This window comes from Periplaneta americana, chromosome 13, assembly GCF_040183065.1.
Source record: "Periplaneta americana isolate PAMFEO1 chromosome 13, P.americana_PAMFEO1_priV1, whole genome shotgun sequence".
In the NCBI taxonomy this organism is placed as follows: domain Eukaryota; kingdom Metazoa; phylum Arthropoda; class Insecta; order Blattodea; family Blattidae; genus Periplaneta; species Periplaneta americana.
This window is the reverse complement of record NC_091129.1, coordinates 15,070,536-15,092,420: the sequence shown is the minus strand read 5'-3', so window position 1 is coordinate 15,092,420 and position 21,885 is coordinate 15,070,536. Positions and strand designations below refer to the sequence as shown.

At 33.9% G+C, this 21,885-nt stretch overlaps 1 protein-coding gene across 1 annotated transcript in view; it reads left to right on the top strand.

Annotated features, from left to right (window-relative positions):
* The first annotated feature begins 5,759 nt into the window (after positions 1-5,759).
* LOC138712639 (uncharacterized) overlaps positions 5,760-21,885 on the top strand; it is a 155,921-nt gene continuing 139,795 nt past the window's right edge. Inside the window, exon 1 of the mRNA XM_069844605.1 lies at positions 5,760-5,925. The gene's annotated coding sequence lies outside the window, so the exon portion shown is untranslated. The remainder of the gene's footprint in view (positions 5,926-21,885) is intronic.

Sequence of the window (21,885 nt, the reverse complement as noted above, 5' to 3'; positions counted from 1 at the left end):
ATTCGAGTTTTAAACTTGAGAAACATCGTGTTCGGAATTTTTAACTTTGTTAAATGTGTTTTATCACACGCAAAAATAATATTTAATTACATAGGAATCCGCTCCTTAATTGTCATATCTAAGACAGCTGGACACTTCATTTGATAGAGCAACTACAGGGTGATCCGTTTGGGTATGGATAAAATAAAAACACCGTAAAACATTTACTACTGAACTTCATTTGTTGAAACTTTGTGCATACAACACTGAAATATGGGAGATTCCTCAGAGTTCAACATGACCCCCATTGCGTACCCTGCACAACTCATAACGGTGATGCAATTTAAGTCCATGGACGTTGTAACATAAGAGGAGTGATTTGTTGAAAAGCTTGAGTAATTTTTACTCTCAGTGCATAAATGTTCCTGGGTTTCTGTGAATAGACAATGTCTTTAACAAAAACCCACACGAAGAAATCAGGAAAGATTAGATCTGGGGAGTTTCGGGACTAAGCCAAGAGATAGGTGCTTCTATTACTGGGTTTCGCCTGCGACCTCCTGGTGTTTTTTTTTTTAAACACAGAACCTGATTCTACAAATTTTCGATACCACAACATTATGGAATCGTATTTAGATAGCATACAATACTCACGTCGAAATTCCCTTTGAACTCTTTAAACACACTCAAATTTAGCATACCAAAGAACACATTGTGCCCGCTGTTGATTTGTATTTTCGCGACGTTGTTATCCCGGCGTGACTCCTCCTCTTTTCTTACGTCTTAGGAAGTGAAGGCTCTATAAAGTCTAGGTAGGTAGTATCGTTCGCCATTTTTGTTCTTTCGTTGCCGAGCTACCATACGAGGAATCTATTTGCCACACCGTTAAACATTATCATGCCGTAGCTCCTATGATAATAAATCAAACCCACTGCAATTCAGCAAATAATTGAGTGGGTCCACTCCTGTGGAGTAACGGTTAGTGAGTCTAGCCGCGAAACCAGGTGGCCCGGGTTCGATTCCCGGCCGGGGAAAGTTACCTGGTTGAGGTTTTTTCCGGGGTTTTCCCTCAATCCATCATGAGCAAATGCTGGGTAACTTTCGGTGTTGGACCCCGGACTCATTTCACCGGCATTATCACCATCTCATTCAGACGCTAAATAACCTAAGCTGTTGATAAAGCGTCGTAAAATAACCTAGTGAAATAAATAAAAAATAATTGAGCGGCAAATAACGTCTTCGTGTGTTTTCTGCGAACGCCAACGAAAGAGCCAAAATGGCGGGCGATTATATTAAGTATTTATCGAGCCTTAAGAAATGAATAACATCTTCATCAGCGAATCACAAGACGCCCTGCAACGCGATTGGCTGCCGGAAATTAGAGCGACGGGACTTTAGTAGCCATTTTAATCATCTACGATTTTTATTTGTCATTTCAGATTATTGTTGATAGTCATATATGTAAACTCCCATTATTAGCCATATAATGTACAGTAATTACATCCTAAATAATCAAATTTGTTTACTTGATTTAAAGTGTGGTATGAGACAAAACAAATGGCCGAGAAGTATAATGGGAGAGGAAGTGAATAATCAAATGTGTAGAAAAAGAGCAAAGTATTTACAGGAAGTGAGAATAGTGAGGAAGGAATTGGTAGTGAGAAAGTGAAAGTGAGCACAAATAGAAAGAGTGAATAATAATAGCGAAATAAATATTAAGAGGATTAAATAATTGACAGCAAGAAAGTAGTAGGGGAGACTGTTGTACCTTTAAACACTTTTCAGATTTAATTTTTTTTAATTTTGGGAAACGATATTTTTAAAATTAAAAAATACTTTAAATAATTATTAAAGATTCCTTTACAACTTCGTGTATATATTTTCCTGATCTACACATCTGTTAAGGACGGAAAAAATAAAATGTAATATGTTCAAAGGTACAACAGGTTCACGTACCTTGGAACATATCCTCTTGTAAGTTGGAACACATGTATTATAGGTAGGAATATAGTTGTAAAAACTGACAAACATATTTAAGCCGTGTCTCAAAGCTACATTTTCAGCTGAAGTGAACTAGATTGTTGACTAAATAGCCGGATGTGACGTCAGAAGTTATGATCCAAAGCTACATCGTGCATAGCAATCAAGTCCGTAGTAGCTAGTAAACGAAAATGCTTGCTTGATTGTTGACTTGTTCACTAAATAAACATGAATACCTCATCAGAAATTGGGGTTATGAAATCTGAAAATGCTTTGGAAGTGAAATAATGTAAATATAATGTAGAATAAGACGTTAACTTTGAACACTGACATTGTTAGTACCTTCTGTACAATGTATTAAACATTATTGTAATATATTAAGCTCATATCTTTTCCACATAAGTCGTAATGAAACTGCATTAGGACACTGCCTTCTTAATTTAGTGCTGCACTGTGATGTCATGGTTTTTTAGAAAAATTGTCTGTGAAGAAGGCCATGATTCAAGCATACATGTCCAAAGCTCCCTAGTGTGTAGTTTACAAGTCAGCTAGTTGCTAGTCACTAGTGTGTAGTATGGACTTGAGCTTTGAGACACGGCCTTAATATGTATTTGCAATCATAAACTATAGCAGGCTTCTCTGATTTAGATTTTATTTCCTGGAGGAGCCATAACTGCTTCAACAGCTTTCTACAAGGCATCCAGATCAATTGGGGGCCTCTTAACTCCAGACTTACTTCGTGACATGATCTTAAAATAAAAGAAAGACAAAAACCAATAGTATGATGTACCTTGGAACATGTTTCATGGTACATGATGTTCTGTGTTCAAAGGTACAAGAGGGTGCACGTTTAAACAAATATGGCTACCAAAACTAGAGATTCGAATAAATAATGGAAATTAAAATATGTTATTACTCACCAGATCATACGGAACACACTGTACTTAGTGGATGGTAACAAATACAATCGGGTTTTATGATAGATAACATATATCAATGAACGAAATGTTTACTTTTGGTACTAAAAAAGATTCTTTCGTCCACAGAACTCACATTTTGCAATACATCAAACCAGATCTACTTAGTGGCTTTCCCTACAATCTACTTTAGTTTGAGTCCTCTAGATAGTAGCAAAAAACAAAAAATGTTCAAAGGTACACTATGCTAAAGGTACAACAGTCTTCCCTACTAACATTTGAACATTAAATGGATCCACGTTCAATCCATGCAAATTAGCATATTTTATACATATGCAGACTGGAGAGAGAGAGATTTATAATATCCATTGTAGAAAATTTTATGAAATCTTAAACCCTTAGCAGGAATACTAAGACTGATGCTGCTTAAAAGGGATTCACAATCAATATCACCCTTGTTAACTTTACAAAAAAAAAAAATACATAATCAAGAGCTTGACGTCTCACAAATAAACTACAGCAATTAAAATATTTGCAGTAAATTTCATATTTATAATCATGGGAACTGGGTAAAAATCTATAAAAACACAAAGAAATAAATTTTCTTTGGATGTTCTCGAATTTAGCCGAGTCAGTGGAAGTAATGGAGTTCCATACAACAGATGCATATTCAAGTTTGAATCTGACCAACGTATAGTATAAAATTGATAAACACATAGGAGTAGAAAAAGAATAAGTTATAGATCTAATTACACCAAGCATTCTTAATGAATGGGTATAAATATAATAATAATAATAATAATAATAATAATATACTCTAGATTATGCCATTAGGAAAGTCCAAGATAACATAGAGGGTTTAGAATTGAACGGGTTACATCAGCTGCTTGTCTATGCGGATGACGTGAATATGTTAGGTGAAAATCCACAAACGACTAGGGAAAACACGGGAATTTTACTGGAAGCAAGTAAAGACATAGGTTTGGAAGTAAATCCCGAAAAGACAAAGTATATAATTATGTCTCGTGACGAGAATATTGTACGAAATGGAAATATAAAAATTGGAAATTTATCTTTTGAAGAGGTGGAGAAGTTCAAATATCTGGGAGCAACAGTAACAAATATAAATGATACTCGGAAGGATATTAAACACAGGATAAATATGAGAAATGCCTGTTTTTATTCGGTTGAGAAACTTTTATCATCCAGTCTGCTGTCAAAAAATCTGAAAGTTAGAATTTATAAAACAGTTATATTACCGGTTGTTCTCTATGGCTGAGAAACTTTGACTCTCACTTTGAGAGAGGAACAGAGATTAAGGGTGTTTGAGAATAAGGTTCTTAGGAAAATATTTGGGGCTAAGAGGGATGAGGTTACAGGAGAATGGAGAAAGTTACACAACACAGAACTGCATACATTGTATTCTTCACCTGACATAATTAGGAACATTAAATCCAGACGTTTGAGGTGGGCAGGGCATGTAGCACGTATGGGCGAATCCAGAAATGCATATAGAGTGTTAGTTGGGAGGCCGGCGGGAAAAAGACCTTTAGGGAGGCCGAGACGTAGATGGGAAGATAATATTAAAATGGATTTGAGGGAGGTGGGATATGATTATAGAGAATGGATTAATGTTATTGAGGTTAGGGACCAATGGTGGGCTTATGTGAGGGCGGCAATGAACCTCCGGGTTCCTTAAAAGCCAGTAAGTATAGGAGTAGAAAAAGAATAAGTTATAGATCTAATTAGACCAAGAATTGTTAATGAATGGGTATAAATAATAATAATAATAATAATAATAATAATAATAATAATAATTTAAGTTATATTTATTTATTTATTTATATTTATTTAATGTGCTGTACAACAACCAGTGGCCAATTACAGTTCAGCACAAATATAACAAAAACATGAAACAAAAATAATTATTACACATAAATACAATCACAATTAATTACAATAATGGCGATGAATGGATAAATAATGTATGACTTTAAAGTACATAACTAAGAATACTATGAGACAATGATGATTGAGTATAATGCCTAAAATAATACATAAATGAAAAAAACGTTGCCAAGAGCAAACTAAGTCTATACATTGAAGGGATCGAATTCGCAGCCATGCATGTTGGCATTTTTAATGCATCTGGAGACTGGTGAAAGATATTTCGAATTTCTAATTTAGAAAAGTTTGTGGGCTCTCATATCTTTTGTTAGAATACGTAAGGTAATATTGTTTAAGAAAGAGTCACAGGATATATCACCTTTGAGGACTTTACGAAAGAACGGATAATCTAGCTTATGGCGTCTAGCATATAGATTTTGACAATTAAAATATTCACTTTTTCTCTCATAACTGTAACCCGGAATTAATGGGCAGAAATCTGAATTAACATAAAGAGTTAAATTATCTTTGTATATTTTCTAATTTAGCCGAGTCCGTAGTTGTAATCGAGTTCCAAACTACAGATGCATATTCGAGTTTCGATCGCACCAATGTATAGTAAAACATTAAAAGAGAATCGGGCGTGAAAAAGAATAAGTTATTGACCGTATTATTATATAATAATAATATAGTCGATGTTATTTTTTATATAATTTTGACTGTAATTCAGTATAAAATGTAAAGTAATTCAAATTTTATAAACGGGATAATATCCTGTATATTCTTGTAGATTTCCTGCTCCTTCACTAAGACATTTCCGCAGAAATTCATAGCAGACAAAGCTCTAGTGTGGATTTTTTTCTTTACATTTATATCTAGGATCTACTTAATACTAGTAAAACGAGAATTTCTACCCATTTCCTAGTCGAAGATGAACGTTTTCGCTTGGAATTGTACACTGATATGAATATCGACTCGAGGAGGGGTAAACATTTTTGTGGGCGGTAGTAGGAATTAGTTGTGGTGGTGCGCGCTGGGGGCAGCACCGTGCGACTCAGCCAGTTTGCCGCAGTCCCACTCTCAGACCCGCAGTGGCAGTCATGTCGTTTGTTGTGTGTGTAGTGAAGTGTCGTGAGTGCATTGTTCGTGCTCGTCACGTGACCAAGTATGTCATCGCGTGTTTTGTGTTGCTGGATAGTGTTGCAGCGTTGCCGAAGCCATTGTGTCTTACGCGAAGATATGATTGCTTGTTTCTGCCAGTTAAATGGTTTGTTTCGTGCGTGATAAGTTTTTTTTTTCGGAGTTATTTCATACTGTCTTATTGTCACTACTTCTTCAACAATAGAAGTAATTCACACGGATGTAATTACAGGTTATGTACACCAATGAGTTTATATGTGGAATCAAATATTGCTATCAGATTATTTTTTTTTAAATGAAAGGTAATTTAGTTTCTGCTGTGACATCTATAATATTACGTTTATTCAGATTTTTATTTGACGATCGTATAGGAGTTCTGGGCTTTGTAGATATGCTGAGGCGCCATTACTCTCGATTTCCCTCCGCCATATAATTCCAATATGGCGGACACGCGCAAAGATATGAAAGAGAATAACATCTAATTTGAAAGTAGAGCGAACAAAAATAATAGAGAGTAATATTGAATTATTTATACGTATGCTACTTAACGCGAGAAATCATATTCACTTCAGTATTCCGAATATAGGAGTTTGTTGTCTCATTCAATCAGTCACTTGTTAGGTTATGTAAGCGTACACACCTGTGACTGTAGACAATTTACTGTACGTTTATTTACCTGATATTAAACACAAAATGTCATAATTGTTTCGTTTATAATCGTGTGTTACGAGGTATTACGAAGGCATGAAATATGTTACACGTTTCATGGTTTTGAATCAAAATATTTACGTGAAAAGAAGTATTGAACGGAATTTTAAGTGTTACTTGCGATCACAAGAAACAAAATGATGCAAACTAACATAATTGTTAGATTTGGACTATTTTTTAGCATGGGCGCCCACAGGAGGTATTTTTTTACGCTTTTTTTATACCTTTCTCTACATATTCGATACAAACCCTTAGTAAACAATTCAACAAAAGCGAGTACTTTAAACTGTGAATGCGTGCACAGGGTAATTTAAATTTCAGAATTGGCTATTTTTTATGTTCAATTTTCTCTCTCTTCGTTAACCCATTTCCCCTAATTTTCTAACCATCTTGCTACCATTGAGATTGGACCCTGCGAACGCCCTTGTTTTGTAGATTAATAGATATTAAAATATATTTGTTTTCTGCCGTAATGTAAGTGACATTGGCAGTAACTAGCAAAGATTGTACTGTACAATTCTGGAATTACATAATAATCATAGTTAAAGAGAATTTTATAACTTTACCTTTACGTAAAACATACTGTATTACGTCATTATAGTAATAATGTTCATCGATTGTACTCTCCGGTCGTTCCCGTCCTCACTTGTGTGAGCACTTTGAACTAACACCACAGTCTAATAGGCTATATACAGTCACGAAGCTCAATACGTAGGGAATATGCGTCCATAGATAGTTGCTAACCACTAGAGTCTATACTACAGTCTCATCACAGACAATGCGAAATAGTACCGACTCAATCTATTGTTCCTAGTACCCTCAACAATTCAAGCTTCGTGACCGTATCTACTAGACTACTAGACTGTGCTAACACTATACTGTCATCGGTTTAGAAGACGACAGAATTCAGATTTAATCACGTGATTTTGTTAGTAGATTGGCGTTGCCAACCATGCGATAAATTATCGAGTTATGCGATATTTTGAACCCTGATCCGATATGCGGTAACACTTACAGCAAAATGCGATAATTTTTATTAATCACTAGCCGTACCCGCGCGCTTCGCTCCTTACTTACTTACTTACAAATGGCTTTTAAGGAACCCGAAGGTTCATTGCCGCCCTCACATAAGCCCGCCACCGGTCCCTATCCTGTGCAAGATTAATCCAGTCTCTATCATCATACCCCACCTCCCTCAAATCCATTTTAATATTATCCTCCCATCTACGTCTCGGCCTCTCTAAAGGTCTTTTTCCCTCCGGTCTCCCAACTAACACTCTATATGCATTTCTGGATTCGCCCATACGTGCTACATGCCCTGCCCATCTCAAAGGTCTGGATTTAATGTTCCTAATTATGTCAGGTGAAGAATACAATGCGTGCAGTTCTGTGTTGTGTAACTTTCTCCATTCTCCTGTAACTTCATCCCGCTTAGCCCCAAATATTTTCCTTAGCACCTTATTCTCAAACACCCTGAACCTATGTTCCTCTCTCAGAGTGAGAGTCCAAGTTTCACAACCATACAGAAGAACCGGTAATATAACTGTTTTATAAATTCTAACTTTCAGATTTTTGGACAGCAGAATGGATGATAAGAGCTTCTCAACCGAATAATAACACGCATTTCCCATATTTAATCTGCGTTTAATTTCCTCCCGAGTATCATTTATATTTGTTACTGTTGCTCCAAGATATTTGAATTTTTCCACCTCTTCGAAGGATAAATCTCCAATTTTTATATTTCCATTTCGTACAATATTCTGGTCACGAGACATAATCATATACTTTGTCTTTTCGGGATTTACTTCCAAACCGATCGCTCTACTTGCTTCAAGTAAAATTTCCGTGTTTTCCCTAATCGTTTGTGTATTTTCTCCTAACATATTCACGTCATCCGCATAGACAAGAAGCTGATATAACCCGTTCAATTCCAAACCCTGCCTGTTATCCTGAACTTTCCTAATGGCATATTCTAGAGCGAAGTTAAAAAGTAAAGGTGATAGCCTAGTGCATCTCCCTGCTTTAGCCCACAGTGAATTGGAAAAGCATCAGATAGAAACTGATCTATACGGACTCTGCTGTATGTTTCACTGAGACACATTTTAATTAATCGAACTAGTTTCTTGGGAATACCAAATTCAATAAGAATGTCATATAATACTTCCCTCTTAACCGAGTCATAATCCTTTTTGAAATCTATGAATAACTGATGTACTGTACCCTTATACTCCCATTTTTTCTCCATTATCTGTGGAATACAAAAAATCTGATCAATAGTCGATCTATTACCCCGAAAACCGCACTGATGATCCCCAATAATTTCATCTACGTACGGAGTTAATCTTCTCAAAAGAATATTGGACAAAATTTTGTACGACGTCAACAAAAGTGATATTCCTCGAAAGTTACCACAGTTGGTTTTGTCCCCCTTTTTAAAAATAGGTACAATTATGGACTCCTTCCATTGTTCTGGTACAATTTCCTTTTCCCAAATAGCAAGTACAAGTTTATAAATTTCGCTATATAATGCACTTCCACCCTCTTGTATTAATTCTACTGGAATTTGATCGATACCTGGAGACTTGTACTTTTTCAGATTTTCTATCGCAATTTCGACTTCTGAAAGCGTGGGTTCGGGTATAAATGGCTCAGCAGTTTGTATTTCAATTTCGTCCCGATCATTTCTATTTTGCCTATGTACATTTGGTAGTTGCGCAACACTTGTTATAAATAAATTTTTCAATTATGTAATTACTTCATAATTTCATTTGTTATTGTATGACGTTATGACTGAAATACTTATGTTGTTAATTGTTTTTATTGTAACATTCGGCAATAACTGGCCGAGCATATAAGATCTCGCGCTCAAAGGAGTAAGTTTTGGGGTTTGAGATGGCCTACAAACTACACGTCATGCTAAAGATGTTGGTCTGTTATTTCTTCAATATGGAGTATTGCGCACTATTTAGAACTGTTACCTCCTATACATTACCATAGCTCACCCAAATACGTAATTAAGCAATATGTACAGTTATGTTACTGAATAATTAATACTTAATATGTTCCGCGTGTATATTTGCAAAATTATTCCACCTCTGACATTCATTCTTTCATAAAAAAAAAAACGCAACGCAAATCAGACATCAAATTTCAGTACGGTACCTCCAAATAGCATTTATGTCGTTATTCCATTATTGAATTATTTATTTTTGGTGCAAGGGACATCTCTTTTTTATGTAGGCATATTTATTTATTTAACTGCCCTTCTACCATCAATAAAAACACATTTTTAATTATTAATTTGCACAGTATTTGTATATAATTCCTTACGTGCTATTCAGAAGTATAATAATAATAATAATAATAATAATAATAATAATAATAATAATAATAATAAAAATAATAATAATAATAATAATAATAATATAATAATAATAATAACAATAATAATAATAAAATAATAATAATATTAATAATAAAAATTTATTTTATTTATTTATTTATTTAGAATATTAATGTGCGAAACAACAGCACAAGGCCAATTACAGTTTAGCACAGGTACAAAACGAAACAAAACAACAAATGATGATGAGAATGAATGATATAAAATGGCAATGAGATGAAAATACAATCAATATAATAGTATACATTACTCAATTGACCAAAATGCAACAAAATAAATAGCACAAATAATATTATTAAAATTAGTTCAGTGAGATAATTAAAATGATGGTAATTAAATAAAATGTATTATAAATGAATTAATGAAACCATATAAATGAAGACAGGAATCATATAATTAATATTGTAAGTTATGCAAATGACGAGAATAGTATGATACATATCTAACAATGGCATAAATAATAAAACTGACATAAAACTCGAAAAGTATATACTACACATTAAATGGATCCAAGTTCAATCCATGCAAATTAGCATATTTAATACATCTGCAGACCGGAGACAGAGATTTAGAATTCCTATTATAAAACAATTTATGAAATCTTAAACCATTAGCAGGATTACGAAGACTGATATTGCTTATGAAAGATTCACAATCAATATCACCCTTAATGACTTTACAAAAAAATAAATAATCAAGATCCTGACGTCTGGTGAACAAACTACCGCAATTGAAATATTCGCAATTAGTCTCATAGTTATAATCGAAATTTGGTGAAAATCTATAAGAACACAGGGAAATAAATTTTCTTTGAATATTCTCCAATTTAGCCGAGTCAGTGGAAGTAATGGACTTCCTTACAACAGATGCATATTCAAGCTTGGGTCTAACCAATGTATAGTATAAAATTAATAAACACATAGGAGTAGAAAAAGAATAAGTTATAGATCTAATTAGACCAAGCATTCTTAATGAATGGGTATAAATATATTGCACATGATCATGGAAATATAATTTTGAATCAAGTAGAACACCAAGATCTCTAATACAATCTCTCTTAGTAATTACGACATTACTAAGAGAATAATTAAATTTTTGGGAAATAGTTTTCCGTGAGAAAGAAACAACAAAAGTTTTGGATTGATTAATTTTCATTCCATTTTCAACAGACCATTGTAAAATTGAATTAATGTCATTTTGAAGAATTTGACAATCAGCCGAACTATTAATTTTACGAAAGATTTTGAGATCATCCGCAAATAAAAGGCAGCTAGAACTTATTCTTTTACTTATATCATTTATAAATAATAAAAATAGGAGAGGTCCCAATGTAGACCCTTGAGGAACTCCACATAAACTATTAAATGGAACCGAGAGAGAATTACCTAGTCGAACACAAGACTGTCTATCTGTTAAATAATTTTCAAACCAATTAACGTAGCTAGTGGAGAGACCAAAATTACTTAATTTATTTAATAACATTTTGTGAGGAACAACATCAAATGCTTTGCTAAAATCAAAATAAATGGAGTCAATTTGACCTTGAGTTTCGACAACAGGCATAATGAGATTGAGATAGGAAACTAAATTAGTAGTAGTAGATTTCCCTCTAGTAAATCCATGTTGAGCCGAATTGATCTCATAATAATAATAATAATAATAATAATAATAATAATAATAATAATAATAATAATAATAAAAAAATAATAGTAAAAAAAATAATGATAATAAAAATAATAATAAAAATAATAATAATAATAATAATAATAATAAAAATAATAATAATAATAAAAATAATAATAATAATAATAAAAATAAAAATAATAATAATAATAATAAGAATAATAATAAAAAGAGATAATAATAAAAATAATAACAATAATAATAATAATAAAATAATAATAATAAAAATAATAATAATAATAATAATAATAATAATAATAATAAAAATAATAATAATAAAAAAAAAATAATAATAATAATAATAATAATAAAAATAATAATAATAATAGCCTAATGTGTCCCTTGAAGGGCAAAGGCCTCCTGCTCGAGGGTAGCTCTGTTTCACTAACGCGGTGAGCTACTCCGCGTCAGGTTGTGTCTAGTGTTTCTTTGTCTGGTTGGAGTTGATTTCGCTGTCACTTTGATTAATTTGATTTCACTAACACTTTTATTATATTGAATGCACTTTCACTGAGTCAACTTGGGATGTTGTTTGTGGCTGGCACTGTCTTCGTTTGTAGTCGACTTCCAATTGTTCTCCATGTTCCCCTGCTTCTCGCTATTCTGGACCATTGCTGGCCTGCTTGTGTTGTGTAGAAGTCTGCCCACCTCTTCCTTGGTCTGCCTCTGTGCCGGTCTCCTGTGCGCGGGTCCCACATGGTGGCTCTGTATGTCCATCTTTCGTCTTTCATCCGCGCGATGTGGCCTCCCCACTTCCACTTCAATTTGTTTGCTCTTTGTGTGACGTTTGTTGTTGATGCCATTTGGGACAGCGAATCATTGGAAATTCTGTCTCTCATAGTTATTCCCAATATCTTTCGTTCCATTTTCCTTTGGCATATTTCTAGCGTATTCATCTGTCTGTTTGTTGTCAACCATGTTTGGCATCCATAAAGTAGTGTTGGGTAGACGCAGGTTTGTAGTACTTCGAATTTGAGTCTTCTGCTGATTGACTTGTCCAGAAGTATGAACTGGAGGGACCAGAAGGATTTCCAAGCTAAGGATATTCTTCTTCTTATTTCTTTTCCAGTCTTGTCTTTAAAGGAAATTAGTTGGCCTAGGTATGTGTATTCCGTTGCATATGGTAGCGTTGTTCCGTCAATTGAGATGGGGATTTCTTGTCTGTTTGTCATCAGCTGTGTTTTTGTCATGTTCATTGATAGACCTGCGGTTTTGCTTCGTATACAGAGTTGTTGGAGCATTGACTGTAGTTCTTCTGGTGTTTTTGCGAACAGGACTACGTCGTCCGCGAATCTTAGGTCTGTTAGGTGTCTTCCGTTTATATTTATTCCCTGTTGCTTGTTCCAGTTCATTTTTCTGAATACATTTTCCAAAACGCTTGTAAAGAGTTTGGGAGAGATTGGGTCACCTTGTCGTACTCCACGTTCTAGACGAAATGATTGACCTTCTTTTTCTGTTCTTACCTTAGCAAAGTTTTGTCTATAAATATTGCTCAATAGACGAATGTATTTGCCTTCCACTCCCTGTGTCTACAAGGCCTGCAGAATGCTTCTGTGTTCGATTGAGTCAAAAGCTTTGCTGTAGTCTACAAAGCCTAGGTACAAAGGTAAGTTAAATTAGCGATTATTAATATTGTATGTTTACAATAATTTTGTGGAATATCCGATAATTTTTAGACTATAATTCCATAATTTTGTATTCGAAGGTTGGCAATACTATTAGTGGATGTGTTTCACTCAGATGCTAAGGTCTAAAGCAACGGTCGTCAGCACAGTGCACCCTCGGCACTATCGTGCATCCATGGCTGTTAGCGGGTGCATATTGCGATATACTCCTTAACCGTTACCCATTTCAGCGAATGCTGACGACCACTGCTCTACAGTAATTGCATTGGTTGGATTAATGCACGTAAAGAATCTGTGTAATATTTATTTGTTCTCTTTATGAATATTGTGTAGTTCCATTTTTTGCGAAAAAAAGGTTAGGCTACTATAGATATGATAATTGATAATATTGAAAGAATATACTCTATAGGGTAAACCGTAGGTAATGTCATTAATTTCAGGGGGTTATTCTTTGAGCTATTCAAACAAAATAAGTTTAATACAGTTTTACTGGTTTTGTGCTTCTTTTTCGAGATAAAATTGTTTGATGTGAAAAATTTCATAGCGTGTTTTTGATTTAATGTCAATATGTTCTTTCAGTTTAACAGAACACTCCATTATAACATTAAGTGATCGAAATAATTTAGTTTTGTCCTTTAAGGAGACCAGGTAGTGATTAGGGGTCAAAAATCCGATTTTTTATTTTGAGTTTTAAAATAAATTACAAAACTGGTCTTTAAAACAATATAAATATTGTGGAGGCCATTTCTGCAGATAAGCCTTTTAAATTACCTCTTTAAATTTGGCGGTGCATGTAATTCATACATTCTTTTTTTTTATACAGTTTTCCATAAGTTGACATTTTCAAACTTAAGTGCATTTTTCTCTGAAATTACTGAATCAATTTACATGAAATTTTTACAGTGTTTTCTGCAGCCTGTGTTCTACATTGTAGACCTAAGGTTTTAAGAATGTCACACACATAACACGAGAAAAAAATGTATATGCATTGAAAAAAATTGTAAAAAATTTTAAACAAAATTCAATATTTTTTTCTGTTTCACTAGGGGTGAAATATTTAACTAAATTTTGCTTTGGAATTTACAATACACAATACTGGATAACTTTAAAAAATACAAGGTATATGAGTGAAGATAGTAGCAAGTAATGTGCACCTGAAGAATGAGGTACACCTAGCAAAGTTGGAAAAAAGAGGTTATCAGTCAGGGCCTTTCTTTTGCACTCAGATACGAAACTAATTAGTTGTCTTTTACACCACTGAATTCAGAATGATTGATTGCATAAGTCTGGAAATTTTTATTCCTTTCTGATCACTAGAAGCCTAGAAATATTCAACTAAACTTTTGTATTGAAATTTTTTAATCGCACAGTATCACTACCCAGTTCCCTTAAATGTGCAGAAATTTGATCTGAACAAATGTAACTTTTCATTCTGAAAAGAAATTTTACAATGTTGCCTTTGTTCGGATCACATTTCTGCACATTTAAAGGAAAAACTAAAATTCTTTCAATCATTTATTATCATAATACACTGCTCTCTTAAATTACTAACTGAGCATATTGAAAATTAAATTGACTCTCCCAAAACGCTATGAAATGTATGTATTTATTTATACTGCAAGTGGGCAAGTACCAGTGGCAGTGGTATACACAATATAAACAATACACAATAAAATGATAAACAATACACAATAAAATCATAAAAAATACACAATAAAATTTACAATACACAATACAATTATATACACAATATAATAAGAATACACAATACAATTTCACACAATAATCACAATTAATAATAAAACATAAAATACCTAATTTTACAATACAACCTATATATATATATATATATATATATATATATATATATATATATATATATATATATAGGCCCTACATAAGTTTCAATAGTCTTTCACTTTACTCTCATCTCACTCACTGTGGTGGCACTATGACGCTTTTCACTGACACTCTATAACACATTTCACTGACACTATAGAACACATTTCATTGACGCTATAAATTATCACTGATCGGAACTGTTCACTGCACTGTAAAACCATAACTTCACTGACTCACCTCGCTTCACTGATACAACAGTTCAAATAAGTCAAATAATTATACCTTATACATACTTATAAACAGAACTATATTTAAGCTAAACATTTCTAGTCTAAGGCCCTCTTACACGCTATTTTTAAATAATTTACAGTTCCAACCAAGGGAGTAACTCGCCAGGCTAAATAAATACATGTCACCTTAAAAAACTAAATGTTAAATGTCACCTTAATTTTAATTTGCACTTTATACACAAGTTTTTAAGTTATTCTTGAATCTCTTTAAGGAAGGACAGCCCTCAAAGACCGCTGCAGGTAGGTCATTCCAATCATTTATAGTTCTATTTAAAAATGAGAATTTACCTACATCCGTTTTCTGTTTCCTACATTTGATTTTAAAATCATGATCGTTCCTACCATAGTACGTTGGCTTTTCTAACCGAGCCGTTATGTCTACCCATGCTTTCTGACCTAGATGTGCTCTATACAATAATGTTATTCTAGTTTTCCTACGTCTGTTTTCCAAAGTTTCCCATTTAAGTTCAAATGCATCATATAAAACAATTGTTATCTCGAAAAGGAAGCGAAGACGACCGAATTGTATTGAAGTTCTTGGTTTGAAATGTCTGAAAAAATAACCCCCTGATATTGACATTACTTAGATTCATTCTGTATAAACCAGTCTGATGAAACTGATATAGTTTTACGTAACGTAAATCTGGTTGGTTCACGAAATCATATGGAAATATATGCGCTGAAGCTGTCCAATTAAAACTTCCTTATATTTGACTTAAGAGATTTCCACAAAAAGTAGGATTCCTTGCTTGTGCTGTCAACATGGTGAATAGTAATGTTTGCCCAAAGTCTTCGTTTATTCTTCATTAGTGACCGAAAGACCAATAGCTTGCAAATTATGGATGAAATGCACGTTGTAAATTGCTTAATCCCTAAATACTAAAAAAAATTTCCAATGCCATCTCTGCCAACATAGTCGCTTTCCCCTATCTATTTACCCCATTTGCCAAACTATCTTTGCCTCTATTTTAAACTGTACAATATTTTAACAGATTGAGAATAGTATCAGTCGCATTAAGTTAAAAAATAGTAAAACGAAGGAAAAGACTGGCCTATATGTCTCTCATTCTGTATCTTTCTATTTTTCTACTTCCCCCCCTCATTCTTTTTCTGTATCGCCTCTTTTCTTTCCTCTCTTTCTCTTTCTCTCTCTTCCTCTTCATTTTCAATCTTCCTTCTCTCATATTCCCTTTCTCTTTCCTTTTCTTTCTTTTTCCCTTTCTTACTCTTTCTTTATCTTTCCCTTTCTTTCTTTTTCCCTTTCTTTCTTTTCCCTTTCATTCTCTTCCCTCCCCTTCTCTTTCGATCTTTCTCTTTCTATATCTTTCTCTTTCCCTCTCTTTTCCTTTCCCTTTCTTTCTTTTTCCCTTTCTTATTCTTTCTTTATCTTTCCCTTTATTCCCTTTTCCCTTTCTTACTCTTTCTTTATCCTTCCCTTTCTTTCTTTTTCCCTTTCTTTCTCGTCCCTCTCTTTCTCTTTCCCTCTTTCTCTTTCTATATCTTTCTCTTTCCCTCTCTTTTCCTTTCCCTTTCTTTTCCTTTCCCTTTCCCTTTCTTACTCTTACTTTATCTTTCCCTTTCTTTCTTTTTCCCTTCCTTTCTCTTTCCCTCTTTCTCTTTCTATATCTTTCTCTTTCCCTCTCTTTTCCTTTCCCTTTCTTTTTTTCCCTTTCGTACTCTTTCTTTATCTTTCCCTTTCTTTCTTTTTCCCTTTCTTACTCTTTCTTTATCTTTCCTTTTCTTTCTCTTCCCTCTCTTTCTCTTTCCCTCCCTTTCTCTTTCCCCCTTTCTCTTTCTATATCTTTCTCTTTCCCTCTCTGTTCCTTCCCCTTTCTTACTCTTTCTTTATCTTTCCCTCTCTTTCTCTTTCTTTCCCTCTCTTTATCTTTCCCTTTCTCTTTCCCTCTCTGTTCCTTCCCCTTTCTTACTCTTTCTTTATCTTTCCCTCTCTTTCTCTTTCTTTCCCTCTCTTTATCTTTCCCTTTCTCTTTCCCTCTCTTTTCCTTTCCCTTTCTTACTCTTTCTTTATATTTCCCTTCCTTTCTTTTTCCCTTTCTTACTCTTTCTTTATCTTTTCCTTTCTTTCTCTTTCCTCCTCTTTCTCTTTCCCTTTTTCCTTTCTTACTCTTTCTTTATCCTTCCCTTTCCTTCTTTCCGTCTCTTTATCTTTCTTTTCCCTCTTTATCTTTCCCTTTGTTCCTCTTTTCCTCCTCTTTCTCTTTCCCTCTCTTTCTCTTTCCGTTTCTTTCTTTTCCCTTTCTTACTCTTTCTTTATCTTTCCCTTTCTCTTTCTTTCCCTGTCTTTATCTTTCCCCTTCTTTCTCTTTCCCTTTCTATCTCTCTCCCCCTCTTTTCCTTTCTTTCTCTTTCCTTCTCTTTCCCTTTCTTTCCCTTTCTTTCTCTTTGACTCTGTCTTCGCATTTGTCTTTCTCCTTCCCTTTCCCTCTTTTCCTCTCGTTCTCTTTCCCTTTCTTTCTCTTTGACTCTTTCTCTTCGCATATGTTTTTCTCTTTCCCTTTCTTTCTCTTACCCTTTATTTCTCTTTGACTCTCTTTCTCTTCGCATTTGTCTTTCTCTTTCCCTTCCCTTGTCTTTTTCCTTCTATTTCTCTTTCCTTTTCTCTTCATTTATCTTTCCCTCTATCCTTCTCTTTCTCTTTCCTTCTCTTCTCATTTGTCTTTTTCCTCCTCTTTCTCTTTCCTTCTCCTTTTCTTTCTGGTCCCATTTGTATTTCTCTTTTCCTTCCCATTTGTCTTACTCTTTCATTCTTTCTCTACTCTTCTAGTTCTCTTCCCTTTTCTTTCTCTTTCCTTCTCTTTTTCTTTCTTTTTCCCTTTCTTTCTGTTATCTTTCTTTTTCTTTATCTTCCCACTTTTCATTCTCTTGTCCTCTTTATATTCTCATATTTCCCCTCTTGTACTTTTTCTCACTTCTTTCCTTGTCTCTTCTCCACGCTCTTAAGTTTTTATCATTATACTAATTTATTGATCTCGAAGTCAGAAGTTGTGAACCTAATACAAGCCTTGAGAAGTTATCTGAAAGATCCCGATGGTACAATGTCAACACAAACTCGGACCTTCACTAGGGCATGGAAATGAAAAATAATATCAATGTCCTACACGGGAGTCAAATACAAGACTTCGGGCTCCATGCAGCGCCGCAGTCGCAATTACCCATTTCGCAGTCCACAATCTGCTTCTTGTTGGATACAAATGCTGAAGGTATGGAATCCTTCTGAGGTCAGTATGAGTGTCGGAACATAATTTGTATCCTGTAGGTTGGAGTAGTTGGTAGACAAACATACAGTATGGGCGAGTATTCCTAGCACTGAACGTTTACTGACCGAATTATTGTGTTCAAAAATCGTTTTTACAGAATAATAAATTCTTCAGAAATGCTAATATGATACAAAACGACTATTTTAATATCGTAAGCATACTTCAATAAATTACGAAAATATAATACAAAATTAAAGAAAAATTATTCACTTCATATTGTACCCGACAGAAATCAGACAATTATTGATTTTCTCAGGGATGTGTACATGTGATTATTATTATTATTATTATTATTATTATTATTATTATTATTATTATTATTATTATTATTATTGGAATACCTGTAGAAGATGATAAAATGCTTTTTACAATCCTCTATGCTGATGATCAGGTGGTAATTGCCCAAGAGGAGGAAGATATAGAATACGTGATGAGAAAATTACACGAGGAATACACAAAATGGAGTTTGACAATAAACTGGGATAAAACTGAATATTTGTGTATAGGGGGGTATACTGTAAGTAAAAATCTGAATTTGAGTAATATAACAATAAAATCATGTAATGAATTCACATATTTAGGAGCAAAATTTGATAATACAGGAAGATATGAAAATATGATAAATTCAAGAATAATTAACGCCAGGAAAGTTACGGGAACACTATATTCTATTCTATGGCAGAAGAACATTAGGACAAAAACAAAAATGATGATATATAAATCCATAGTTAAAAAGCACAATACTCTATGGATGTGAAGTTCGGCAGATACCTGAGCGTATGAAAAATAAGCTTCTATCTACTGAAATGGATTTCCTGAGATCAGCCATGAAGTCAAGACTAGATAGGGTTAAGAACGAGGATATTAGAAGACTTGTGCATAAAGAGAAAACAGTCATCGAAGAAATACAAAGAAGACAGTAAATTTGGTACGGACATGTTCAGCGGATGGGAAACGAAAGACTACCGAAAACTATCTTGTAATGGGTTCCAAATGGGAGAAGAAGAAGAAGAAGAAGAAGAAGAAGAAGAAGAAGAAGAAGAAGAAGAAGAAGAGGGCGACCGCGAGATACATGGATTAAAGGAGTTAAGAATGCTATGCCACAGAGAGAGTTACAAGACGGTGATTGGGAGGACAGAAGAAGATGGCAACTAGGATCCGGAAGGCGACCCTTTTCGCTGTGAAGCCGGACATATATATATATTATTATTATTATTATTATTATTATTATTATTATTATTATTATTATTATTATTATTATTATTATACTAGACATGCCTATGCGCTACTTCCTACAAACAATTTTTTTTTTCAGCATAGTAAATAAATGCTACGAAATCCCATCCACGAGCAATGCGTGACGTCATTAAAGCACTCCGCACGAGCTATTCCATATGAAATTGATCAGTAAAAAACCTCGCATTTTTAATACTCTAATTTTTTCCCTACAGTATTTACACAAGGTGCTGAAGATAGTGCATTTTCAAAAATATACTATCGAAAGTCAAACGGTTTTCGTACTATTGAGCGACAAATTTAGCGTATTTTATAAAAACAAGCTTCTTTCAGCGTTCAGAACTCTGGAACCATTTACTGCAGAACATTGAACGAGAGCGCATTTTGAAGCTGACATTTGGTAGGTTTTATTGTATACAGAGAGACAGATAATCTGATTTTACTTACTTTTAGGCTTTTTGCTCATTTGTAAAAATGTAAAAAATATTGAGGAATAATCTTGCATTATTAAGAGGGATTCGGCATTCTTTGCTTAGTGGCTCGGCAATACGTTTCGAGGATATTAAATTATTTTCACACGCCTAGACTTGAACGCCGCAGTACCGCACGCACTGGCCGAGAGCTGAAGATAAGCGAGCGTTGGGCGTCATTTTACTCCTGTGTTTATGAAAACCTGTGATAAAGCTAGCCCAGCTATGCGCTATTAGACGAAACATCACGTGTTTATGTCTCCTGGCCTTGCTTGCCTCGGCTAGCTCCCGCCTCACAGTCAGCTGGTTAGTTCACGCGCGTACTATTTATTTTCTTTATTTGATATTTTCAATATTTATCAACGGCACACCAGTAAAAAATTATGTGTTCATTTGTACTTTCAATGCGGAATCTAACCATATATTTTAAAAATATTTTTTCGTGGGTAAAGGCGTCTTAATGAAGAAAAATCTAAATTTCTCCATTTCCATAAAAAGTGAGAGAAACTTTTTACATGTCAATATAAACTTTAATTTCTCAGCATCAAAATAAACCATGATTTTGATCATTGGGTGAAAGGTTTTCGGAGCCACAACAGTTTAAAGTTGCTAATTTTTATTAAAATACGATAAATTTAAATATTTTTAATTTAAACACTATCAAGTTCTGATGTCTCAAACTTTGCACAAAGCATTATATCACAGTTCTCTACGTACAAAAAAAGTTTAATTGCATTTAAAAATTGCAAGGTCAATTTTCTCTATATTTCGGTCGATTTGAGATGGAATAGCCCATACAGTAAACTTGTGTTCTCTCAACATGCACCCAATTTGCACTTTTTAGTTATGAAGTATGGTAGTGACATAATTATCTCAACTTCTTTCTTTCCCTGAATTGTCACTGTGTCATTTGGTGAACTATATTATTTTGTGCGAGATCGTGCGTATTTGCTTGGTTTCCGCAGAAAACCAATCCGCGGAAAGTCTAAAATTCCACATTAAGTATTCCCAAGCTATCACACATAACAAGTTCCCTCTTCTTACCGCTTAAGCGCGACATTCGTTTTACTGCTTTAGGCTTTTAACATATTATTTTTTAGAGATAATCAATATAGTAATAATTATAAATTGAAAACTTACCACTGCAATTTCACCTAAATTGCACTGTTAATTATTGTTTTTAAATATTTGCAAAAATTAAGTAAACTCTACAACTCCACTAAAGTTACTGCATTCGTGATGCAAGTAATATTAAGGAATCCGTGAAGATTCCAGACTCATCATAGACTGGGGGAAAAAAAGACAGACGTATATGACGGCCTGCTGGAGTATAGTAAACACAGAAAACATTTTAAACCAACAATGTTGAAGATAGATATTTTTGTTTTGCAAATTTTCCATCATTGAACAGAAACCAAGATGGAGATTTCATTGCAACTAATTAGAAAAT